Genomic DNA, 10,186 nt, shown 5'->3' with positions numbered 1-10,186 from the left:
ACCTTATGAACCCTTTAAAGCCTCATTCTTTTTATTTGCTGTTGGGAAGTCCCACCTAGAGCCTACCTTAAATTTCTCCTGCTGTTGGTTACAAATAAACAATGCTATCTTCAGACTCCCAAGTCTAAAGTGGTCTATCCTTACCTTACCTCCACATGACAGAAAGGAGAAGCTCCAGGACAGAACCTGTGCCTTTATAAGACAAGAAAATCCCTAGATTTTTGAGTCAGCCAAATGACTCCTGAGCATCCCAGGGCAGAGCCCCCAGTGCTCTGTTTAGCCTTTCCTTCTACCCTGGGGACCACCCCACCATCCACAACTCCAGTTACCGGGCCTGCCTTTCCATCTCTCCATATCTAGGGAAGTGTCATTCATTTCTTCAACCATGTATTTATTCAACAGATGTTTACTGAGCACCCATTATGTGCAAAACCCTGTTCTGAGTACTGGAGATACAGCTGACATTCAAGTGCAGGAGTCAATTTTTAAAAGTCAGAAATCAAAGTAACAAGATTGTTTCAAGACAGCAGTAGCTGCCAGAAATGAAATCACACAGGAGTGACTGGTTTTAGGGGATGATCAGTCAAGGAAGGCTTCGCTAAGGAGGTGGCACTGGAGCTGAGACCTTAAAGATGAGAAGCTTTGCAGTTCCAGGGAACATTTAATGCAAAATCCAGTGGGGACAGATGTGTCAGTTGGGTCCTCCAGGAAGCAGAGTCTGAGATGAAGCTATAAATTTGGGGGACTAAGAAAATAAAAGGGGGATGAAGCATATTTGAAAAGAGAGAATCTCAGACCTCCAGACAGCTCTGAAAAGTATCAACCCACCCAATGGGGAGCTCTGGAGAAAGGATAGGAGTCCCACATTTAGGCAGATACGCCAGGCTCTAGCCTCCTGCCATGCTTAATCATTAGCTGGGGCTTGACTGAAAGGAAGATGGCTTAGGCTTAAAGGCTGAGGCTGTCATTTCACTGCATTCTGCTGCTGAATGGCAAGTTCTTTCTTTCTTTCCTTTTCTCTTTTTTTTTTTTTTTTTGAGACAGGATCTCGTTCTGTCTCCCAGGCTGGAGTGCAGTGGTGCAATCTCGGCTCACTGCAACCGCCGCCTCCAGGGTTCAAGCAATCCGCCCAACTCAGCCTCCTGAGTGGCTGGGACTACAGGCATGCGCTACCACTCCTGGCTAATTGTTGTATTTTTAATGGAGATAGGGTTTCACCATGTTGGTCAGGTTGGTCTCGAACTCCTGACGTCAAGTGATCCACCTGCCTCAGCCTCCCAAAGTGCTAGGATTACAGGCATGAGCCACTCAGCCCAGCCTGCAAGTTCTTTCTTTAAAAAGGACCCCAGCAGCCACCTCTATGGCCCTCACCACAGGGTTGCTACCTTTTAGCAATAGAGAGAAGGCTGGTGTGGCCCAGGCTGAAAGAGCAAGGGAAAGAATGCGAAGATAGAGGCCAGAACTGGGCTCTCCTCTTTGCCTCCCCAGGTGGCTCTGCACCTCCCACCCTCAGACTGCATTGCCCAGCTCCTGTGCTCCCTGGGCTGGACTGGGTTCTGCCAATGGGGAGTGCGGCAAAAGATAAAAAGGAGAGAGGAGAATAAAGTCAGTGTGTTTATTTCCGGATTCCTCCTCGGAGGTCACCTGGGGCTGGCTGCTTCATTCATGGCCTCTGCTGTGTGCAATTTTCCCTTCTTTTGGGTTCCAGGAGCTGCTCCCTCTGGTCAGCCCTCTGGGCCTGGTGCTTCTGGCTCAGGTCCCTGCGTGCCACCCCTTGGCTTCCCTTATACCCTACCCCTGTGCTTTGGAATTAATCCGTCGTCGTCAGCAGTAAGCTCTCCTCGAATTATCCTTATCCGGGAGGGCCATCTGCTCCCTCCTGGGATCCCGATTGCTGCAAAGAGGTCATGGCAGGGTGTGGAGGGTTCTGCAGGCCATGGCAAGGAGTTGTGGTTTTATTTTAAGAGTGAGTCTGGCCGGGCGCGGTGGCTCAAGCCTGTAATCCCAGCACTTTGGGAGGCCGAGGCGGGTGGATCACAAGGTCAGGAGATCGAGACTATCCTGGCTAACATGGTGAAACCCCGTCTCTACTAAAAATACAAAAAACTAGCCGGGCGCGGTAGCGGGCGCCTGTAGTCCCAGCTACTTGGGAGGCTGAGGCGGGAGAATGGCGTGAACCCGGGGGGCGGAGCTTGCAGTGAGCCGAGATCGCGCCACTGCACTCCAGCCTGGGAGACACAGTGAGACTCCGTCTCAAAAAAAAAAAAAAAAAAAAAAAAAAAGAGTGAGTCAAAGTTGGCAAAGCGTTTTAAGAACAGTAGCCAGGACTTCTAAGCCTCTGGAGCTTGGAATCCATGAGCCTGGAGTTGAGGCGACCAGCAGAGAACCTAAATGTTCTGGGAGGCCGTGGCCCTGGGGAAAGCCCTGCCTCTGCTCCTTAAGGGTTGTGTGTCCTGGCGCCCTTTCAGGCCCATGAATGCTTCTCAGATGTACCTGGGACCTGCAGCAGGACAGAGGGCAGGGACCTCGGGCAGAGGGTCTCTCTAGCCTTCATGTTCTTTCTGGCCTTTCCTTCTACCCTGGGGATGACCCCACCAGCCCCAACTCTGATTACTGGGCCTGCCCTTCTATCTGCCCATATGTAGGGGAGAATCATTCATTTCTTCAACCATTTATTTGTTCAACAGATATTTATTGAGCACCTACTATGTGCAAAACCCTGTTCTAAGTACTGGAAACACAACTGACATTCTAGTTCAGAAATCAATAAAGAAGTCAGAAATTAAAAAAACAAGATTGTTTCAAGACAGCAGTAGCTGCCAGAAATGAAATAACACAGAGGTGACTCATTTTAGGGGATGATCAGCCAAGCAAGGCTTCGCTGAGGAGGCAGCACTGGAGCTGAGACCGTAAAGATAAGAAGCTTTGCAGTTTCTTATCTTTAAGATGGGAGGTTTCTCGGCTAAGATGTTTCTCAGCTGAAGTCTTTCACTATTTCAGTCAAGACTTTCAGGTTGCAAGTGACAGCAACTCAACCCAGGCAACTTTAAGAAAAAAACAAAACAAAACTCAAGGGTTGACAGGAGGAGATTTATTGGCTCACAAACTAGAAAATGAAGGATACATCTGGCTACAGGCAGGGCTGGGTCCAGGGTTTCCACTGATTTTTTGGCTCTGTTCCCATTGGAGAAACTTCAACCTCGGGAAGCCTCTAACCTTAAAGGTAGTTCCAACCTTAGGTCAGACCAACTTCATTTATAGCTGAAAGTGTAGGTGCATCCCAAATATAGGCATAACTCCTAGATGCTGCAAGTTCAATTCCAGGCAGCCACCATGAAGCAAATATTGCAATAAAGCAAGTCACACACAATTTTTGGTTTCTCAATACACATAAAAGTTATGGGCAGGGCATAGTGGCTCATACTTATAATCCCAGCAATTTGGAAAGTTGAGGGGGCAGCATTGCTTAAGCCCAGGAATTTGAGACCAGCCTGGGCAACATAGTGAGACCCTGTCTCCACAAAAAAATTAGCTGGGCATGGTAGTGCATACCTGTGATCCCAGCTACTCGGGAGGCGGATGTGGGAGTATCACTTGAGCCCAGGAGGTAGAAGCTGCACTGAGCCATGATTGTATCACTGCACTCCAGCCTGGGTGACAGAGTAAGACCGTGTTTCAAAAAAAACCAGTTATGTTTACATTATGTTATAGTCTATTAAGTGTGTCATAGCATTATGTTTAAAAAACAATGTACGTACTCTAATTTAAAAACACTCGATTGCTTAAAAAAAAAATGCGAACAATCATCTGAGCCTTCAGTGAGTCATCGTCTTTTTGCTGACGAAGAGTGTTGCCTCATTGATGATGGCTGCTGACTGATCAGGGTGGTGCTTGCTGAAGGCTCGGGTGGCTGTGGCAATTGCCTAAAATAAGACAATAATACAGTTTGCTGCATCGATTGACCCTTCTTTTCACAGAAGATTTCTCTGTAGCATGAAACGCTGTTTGATAGCATTTTATCTACACTAAAACTTCCTTCAAAATTTGAGTAAATCCTCCCAAACCCTGCCACCACTCCTTTATCAACTAAGTTTATGGAATATTCTAAATTCTTTGTTGTCATTTCTTTTTTTTTTTTCTTTTTTTTTTTTTTTTTTTTTTTTGAGACGGAGTCTTGCTCTGTGCCCCAGGCTGGAGTGCAGTGGCCGGATCTCAGCTCACTGCAAGCTCCGCCTCCCGGGTTTAGCCATTCTCCTGCCTCAGCCTCCCAAGTAGCTGGGACTACAGGCGCCCACCACCTCGCCCGGCTAATTTTCTTGTATTTTTAGTTGAGACGGGGTTTCACCGTGTTAGCCAGGATGGTCTCGATCTCCTGACCTCGTGATCCGCCCATCTCGGCCTCCCAAAGTGCTGGGATTACAGGCTTGAGCCACCGCGCCCGGCCTCTTTGTTGTCATTTCAACAATGTTCACAGCATCTTCACCAAGAGTAGATTTCTGTCTCTAGAAACCATTTTCTTTGCTCATTCATAAGCAGCTCCTTATCTGTTCAAGTTTGATCATGAGATTACAGCAATTCAGTCACATCTTTAGGCTCTACTTCTAATTCTAATTCTCTTGTTATTTCTATCACATCTGCAATTACTTCCTCCACTGAAGTCTTGAGCCTCTCAAAGTCATCCATGAGCGTTGCAATTGACTTCTTCCAAACTCCTGGTATGTTGATATTTTGACCTCCTCCCATGAAATCATGAATGTTTTTATGGGCATCTGAGACAGTGAATCCTTTTCAGAAGATTTTCAATTTACTTTGCCCAGATCCATCAGAGGAATCATTATGTATGACAGCTATAGCCTTATGAAATACATTTCTTAAATAATGAGACCTGAAAATCAAAATTACTCCTTGATCCATGGGCTGCAGAATGGATATTGTGTTAGCAGGCATGAAAACATTAATCTCATACATCTCAATCAGAGCTCTTGGGTGGCCAGGTGCCTTCTCAATAAGCAGTAGTAGTTTGAAAGAAATGTTCTTAAGGGCCCAAGATTTTTGAATTAGCAGGCAAGCATTGGCTTCAACTTAAAGCCTCTAGCTGCATTAACCCCCGACAAGAGAGTCAGTCTGTCCTTTGAAGCAGGCATTGACTGCTCATCTCTAGATATAAAAGTCCTAGACGGGATCTTCTTTCAATAGAAAGCTGTTTCATCTACATTGAAAATCTGTTGTTTAGTGTAGCCACCTTCATCAACGGTCTTAGCTAGACCGTCTGGATAACTTGTCACAGCTTCTCCATCAGCACTTACTGCTTACCTTGTACTTTTATCTTATGGAGACGGCTTCTTTTCTTAAACCTCATGAGCCAACCTCTGCTAGCTTTAAACTTTTCTTCTGCAGCTTCCTCACCTCTCTCAGCCTTCACAGAATTGAAGAAAGTTGGAGCCTTGCTCTGGTCTAAGCTTTATCTTAAGGGAATGTTACGGCTGCTTTGTTCTCCTATCCAGACCACTCAAACTTTGTCTGTATCAACAATAAGGCTGTTTCACTTTCTTTTAATTTGTGTGTTCACTGGGATAACACTTTGAATTTTCTTTAAGAGCTTTCCTTTGCATTCACAACTTGGCTACCTGGTGCAAGAGGACTAGTTTTCGGCTTTTGGCATGCCTTTCTCACTAAGCTTAAACATTTCTAGCTTTTGATGTAAAGTGAGAAATGTGCAGCCCTTCCTTTCACCTGAACACTTAGAGGCCATTGTATGGTTATTAATTGACTTCATGTTGATATTGTTGATCGTAGGATATAGGGAAGCCCACAGAAAGGGAAAGAAATGAGGAATGGTCCGTCAGTTGGTAGAGCAGTCAAACACACACATTCACAAGGGTGATTAAGTTCACCCTGGTATATGGATTAAGTTCACCCTGGTATTCGCTTTCACTCGCGTCCGTGTGAAGAGACCACCAAACAGGCTTTCTGTGAGCAACAAGGCTGTTTATTTCACCTGGGTGCAGGCGGGCTGAGTCCAAAAAGAGAGTCAGTGAAGGGAGATAGGGGTGATGCCATTTTACAAGATTTGGGTAGGTAAAGGAAAATTACAGTCAAAGGGGGTTGTTCTCTGGCTGGCAGGGGTGGGGGTCACACGGTGCTCAGCGGGGAAGCTTTTGAGCCAGGATGAGCCAGGAGAAGGAATTTCACAAGGTAATGTCATCATTTAAGGCAGTGACTGGCCATTCTCACTTCTTTTATAGTGGAATGTCATCAGTTAAGGCAGGAACCAGCCATTGGGATGTATATGTGCAGGTCACAGGGGATATGATGGTTCAGCTTGGGCTCAGAGGCCTGACATTTGTGGCACTTCAAAACAGTTAAATAGTGACATCAGAGATCACTGATCACAGATCACTATAACAGATATAATAATAAGGAAACATTTGGAAATATGGCAAGAATTATCAAAATGTGACACGCAGACATGAGGTGAGCACATGCCATTGGGAAAATGACATCAATAGGCTTGCTTGACGCAGGGTAGCCACAAACCTTCAATTTGCAAAAATGCTATATCTGCACAGCACAATAGGGCAAAGTGTGAATCAAATGAGGTAACCTGTACCTCCAGCTAAACTCCCAGAATTAATTTTCCTTGGCTCCAACGGATTCACAAGCCAGTATCTGAATCATCACCTCGCCAAGATGTCTGGGTCTGCTTTTTAGCCCAGCCTGGGTCACATCGCCACTGTAGAGCCAGGAGGTGGGTCATATCTGCTGAACTCAGAGTTGGGGAGAAGTGACTTCCCAATGGGAAACTAAGGGGCAGCTAACCAGACGTAGGAGAACAGGGTCTTGGGAAGGCTTACATGGCCGAAGGCCACTACCTCCCTCAATGCTCTGTCCCCTGCTTAGCATCCCGCATTGTCATTTCTGCGTCTTCATCAATAAAACACCATCTTAATGCCACTGTACCCCAGCACCGAAAACAGTGTTCATCAAAAACTTCCGGAATAAATGACAGAATTCATGTCAAATCATGATGTCTTCTAATCACAGCCCACGTAGTTTTCTGGGGCTGCTGTAAGAAAATACTACAGACTGGGTGGCTTACAACAGAAATTTATCCTCTCAGAGTTCTGGAGACTAGAAGTCCAAACTCAACATGCCAGCAGGGCCATGATCCCTCTGAAGCCTCTGGAGAAGAATTCCTTCTTGTCTCTTCTGGCTTCTGGGTTGCAGGCAATTCCTTGTCTTGCAGACATCCCTTGTCTTGCAGGCATTCCTTGTCTTGCAGGCATTCCTTGTCTTGCAGCTACATTGCTCCAATTTCCGCCTCCATGGTCACATGGAGTTCTTCTCGCTGTGTGCCTCTGTGTCCAAATTTTTGTCTTCTTATCATGATAACAGGCATTGGATTAGAGCCCACTCATCTTAACTTGATTGTAACTGCAAAGACCCTATTTCCATGTGAGGGCACAGTCACAGGCATTAGAACTTGAACATATCTTTTTGGGGAACACAATTCTATCCACTAAACAGCACTTTTGCCTCTACATTAAGATTGACTAAAAGATGCTGCAGTAACAAACATATCCCAAAAGCTCCGTGGTTCGTTGTATAAGAGTTTGTTTTTCACTTACGAAGTCTGTAGTGGGTCTAGTTGCTTTCACTTTATGACTTTGCCAGATCAACACAGGGCTCCCAGGGTTACCATGGCAGGGGAGGAGAGATTTACAGGAGTGCACAGGGGCCCTGGAGCATATGGCATGTGCTCACCAATAAGCCCATTATCATCAGATACTGCCTGTTCTCTGCTTGTCCCCTGGGCCATTCTAGGCCCCAAGTGAGAGTTCTTGGATGTCACACAAGAAGGAATTTGAGGCAGTCCATAAAGTGAAAGCAAGTTTATTAAGAAAGTAAGGGAATGAAAGAATGGCTATTTCATCAGCAGATCAGCCCCAAGAGCTGCTGGTTGCCCATTTTCATGGTTATTTCTTGATTATATGCTAAACAAGGGGTAAATTATTCATGCTTCTCCCTTTTAGACCACATAGGATTACTTCCTGATGTTGCCATGGCGCATGTAAACTGTCGTGGGGCTGGTGGGAGTGTAGCAGCAAGGTTGAACAGAGGTTTTTCTCATCATCATCTTGGTTTTGGTGGGTCTTGGCCAGCTTCTTTACTGCAACCTGTTTTATCAGCAAGGTCTTTATGACCTGTACCTTATGCCAGCCTCCTATCTCACTTCGTGATTAGGAATGCCTTAATTTACTGGGAATGCAGGCCAGCAGGTCTTAGCCTTATTTTACCTAACCCCTATTCAAGATGGAGTTGCTCTGGTTCCAATGCCTCTGACATAGTCACTGCTGGGCACAGAAGCCTCTCTCTCACTGAATGCTGCTTCTGCAGCCATTGCCATCTCTGAATGGGCACCAAGCCCGTACACTGGAAACCGATGCCCTTGGAATGCCATAACCACAGAGGCTGTGAAGAGGTACAGTCAAAGCTGCCCTCTGCCAGAGGAGCCCCAAAGCTATGTTATGTAGACCCCAAAGATTTTCCGAAAAGGTTAAAACTCAAATTGGGCAAGTGTAAATGAGCTACACCTAGTGAAGGAAGTCACATACAAGGCAATACGACAGAGAGTGGTGAGGACTGTGGCAAACCATCTAAAGGGAGCAGTCACTACTCAGCTTCAGCAAATTATTGCCATATGGAAACTGGCATCCAGTATTGCCAGATTTTTGGGAAATTTTTTTTAAAAAAGAAAACCAGAACGTCAGATTTTTACATGAAGTGTCCCAAATTTCAAAATGCTGTTCAGGCTGGATTCAGCCCACAGGCCACGAGTTTGCAGCCCCTGCTTTAGTGAGACAACTTTTTCCATTTTCACTCTCAGCTCTCAGCTCTCCAACTTGGCTCTCTGGCTATTCACAGGACGTGGACACGAGCCCAGTGGGGCTGGGCCAGCAGGCAATCCCCCTTCCCAACTGACCTCAGTCTTGCCCTCTCCAAAACAGCCAAGGTCTCTCACTGGGTCAGGCTGAAGGGCCTGGTTCCCTCCTGCCGGGCAAGGTCCCTCCCAAGAGGCTCCTTTAAAACTGACTCTGGCAAGTCAGCAGCACACACCCCCCTTCAGACAAGCCTGAACTTGTCCGAAGCCCACTGAGACCCAAGCCGCAGAGACTTTTCCAGCTGTGATGATCAAGACTCATAATCGTGACCTCCAAAGCCCTCCACAAGCATATTGCTCCTGATTCTTTCAGCCCCTGACCTTGCTTCTCAAACTATTCCCTGCTGAACCCCAGTCCTATCTGCCCTCTTCCTAGGCTGGTCCTTACTGACCCCTCCAGCTCCATCCCCTCACCCTGTGCCCCACCTTTTTCAGATGGAAAAAACTTCATCTCCAGTGCCTCTTGCTGTTTTTCATCTCTGGGCCATTGCCAATGTTCCCTAGATTGTGCCTAAAACTTTTCCCATATTCCCCACCCAGCACTCCACATCTTTAGCTCTTCAGGTCTCAACTCAGAAGTCACTTCTTCCAGGCAGCCTTCCTTGATTGTCTTTGCTAGTTTAGGGGCTGAAGTCAGGTGTTCCCAATAGCCTGCGAGAGTTTCCCATCGCAGCTTATCTCTCAACTGTCTTTCCTGACAGAGGGAGAGGACATTCCTCAGAGAATGTTGTCACGGGGAGAACCTCAAAATTGGCATTCAACCTGAGAGGCCACATGGATTCTTGGCTTGGCTCAGGAAAGGATTCAAGAGTGAGTGGGGAGTTCCTGGAACTGAGGGCTCCTCCCCTTTTTAGACCATATAGGGTAAACCTCCCCACATTGCCATGGCATTTATAAATTGCCTTGGCACTGGTGGGTGCTTCCTTTAACATGCTAATGCATTATAATTAGCATAAAATGAGCAGTGAGGATGACCAGAGGTCCCTTTCTTTGCCATCTTGGTTTTGGCTGGCTTCTTCACTGCATACTGTTTCATCAGTGGGGTCTTTGTGACCTCTATCTTATTAAACCAGTCTTGACCAATTTCTATCTCATCCTGTGACTGAGAATGCGGACCCTCCTGGGAGTGCAGCCCAGCAAGTCTCAGCCTCATTTTACCCAGCCCCCTGTTCAAGATGGAGTCGCTCTGGTTCAAACGTCTCTAACGCGGGGCCCGTGACTACTCTGTTTCCCAAGGTGTATCTA

This window comes from Papio anubis, chromosome 18 (assembly GCF_008728515.1).
Source record: "Papio anubis isolate 15944 chromosome 18, Panubis1.0, whole genome shotgun sequence".
NCBI classification, from domain to species: Eukaryota; Metazoa; Chordata; class Mammalia; order Primates; family Cercopithecidae; genus Papio; species Papio anubis.
Note: the sequence above shows the minus strand (reverse complement) of the source record.